The sequence below is a fragment of the Palaemon carinicauda genome, chromosome 20 (genome assembly GCF_036898095.1).
Source record: "Palaemon carinicauda isolate YSFRI2023 chromosome 20, ASM3689809v2, whole genome shotgun sequence".
In the NCBI taxonomy this organism is placed as follows: domain Eukaryota; kingdom Metazoa; phylum Arthropoda; class Malacostraca; order Decapoda; family Palaemonidae; genus Palaemon; species Palaemon carinicauda.
Genome location: NC_090744.1, coordinates 101,852,192 through 101,854,185, shown reverse-complemented (window position 1 = coordinate 101,854,185; position 1,994 = coordinate 101,852,192).

Below are 1,994 nucleotides of genomic sequence, written 5' to 3'. Positions count from 1 at the left end.
TTAAGTATTTACAAAGTGTATACTAAAAGACATGAATTACGGATTTATAAAATGTAATCTAACGAACAGGAATTAAGGATTTATAAAATGTATGCTAATGGACAGGAAATAAGGATTTATAAACTACATGCTAACGAACAGGCATTGAGGCTGTATAAAATGTATGCTAACGGACAAGAAATAAGGATTTATAAAATGTATGCTAGCGCATAGGAATTAGGGATGTATAAAATGTATGCTAACGGACAGAAATTAAGGATTTATATACTATATGCTAACGGAAAAGAATTAAGGATTTGCACAATGTATGCGAACGAAGAAGAATTAAGGATTTACGAAATGTATGCTAACGGAAAGGAAATAAGGATTTATAAAATGTATGCTAACGAAGAGGAATTAAGGATGTATAAAATGTATGATACACGGACAGGAATTAAAGATTTATAAAATGTATGCTAACAAAGAGGAATTAAGGACGTACAAAATGTATGCTAACGAACAAAAATTAAGGATTTCAAAAATATATACTAACAGACAGGAAATAAGGATTTATAAAATGTATGCTGGCGAAGAGGAATTAAGGATGTATAAAATGTATGTTAACGGACAGGAAATAAAGATTTATAAAATTTATGCTAACGAATAGGAATTACGGATGTATAAAATGTATGCTAATGGACAGGAATTACAGATTTATAAAATGTATGCTAACGGACAAGAATTAAGGATTTACACAACATGTGCTAACGAATAGGAATTTGCAAAATGTATGCTAACGGACAGGAATAAGGATTTATAAAATGAGTACTAAGGAGCAGGAAATTATTATTATTATTATTAAATGCTAAGCTACAACCCCAGTCGGAAAAGCAGGATGCTATAAGCCCAGGGGCCCCAACAAGGAAAACAGCCCAGTGAGGAAAGGAAACAAGGAAAAATAAAATATTCTAAGAATAGTAACAACATTAAAATAGATATTTCCTATATAAACAACGAAAATTTCAACAAAACAAGATAGAGAAAAACTAGATAGAACAGTGTGCCTGAGTGTACCCTCAAGCAAGAACACTCTAACCCAAGACAGTGGAAGACCATGGTACAGAGGCTATAGCACTACCCAAGACTAGAGAACAATGGTTTGATTTTGGAGTGTCCTTCTCCTGGAAGAGCTGCTTACCATAGCTAACGGACAGGAAATAAGGATTTATGAAATGTATGCTAATGAGGAGGAATTAAAGATGTATAAAATGTATGCTAACGGACAGGAAAAAATTATTTAGGCAATGTATGCTAACGAATAAGAATTAAGGATGTATAAAATATACGCTAACAGGCAGAAATTAAGGATTTATAAAATGTATGCTAACAGACAGAAATTAAAGATTTACACAATGTATGCTAACGAACAGGAATTGAGGACTTACAAAATGTATGCTAAAAGACAGGAATTAAGGATTTATAAAATGTAGGCTAACGAGGAGGCATTATTATTATTATTATTATTATTAAATGCTAAGCTACAACCCTAGTTGGAAAAGCAGGATGCTATAAGCCCAGGGGCCCCAACAGGGAAAATAGCTCAGTGAGGAAAGGAAGCAAGGAAAAATAAAATATTTTAAGAATAGTAACAACATTTAAATAAATATTTCCTATATAAACAATAAAAACTTCAACAAAACAAGAGAAAGAGAAACTAGATACAACAGCGTGCCTGAGTGTACCCTCAAGCAAGAGAACTCTAACCCAAGACAGTGGAAGGCCATGGTACAGAGGCTATAGCACTACCCAAGACTAGAGAACAATGGTTTGATTTTAGAGTGTCCTTCTCCTAGAAGAGCTGCTTACCATAGCTAAAGAGTCTCTTCTACCCTTACCAAGAGGAAAGTAGCCACTGAACAATTACATTGCCGTAGTTAACCCCTTGGGTGAAGAAGAATTGTTTAGTAATCTCAGTGTTGTCAGGTGTATGAGGACAGAGGAATATCTGTAAAGAA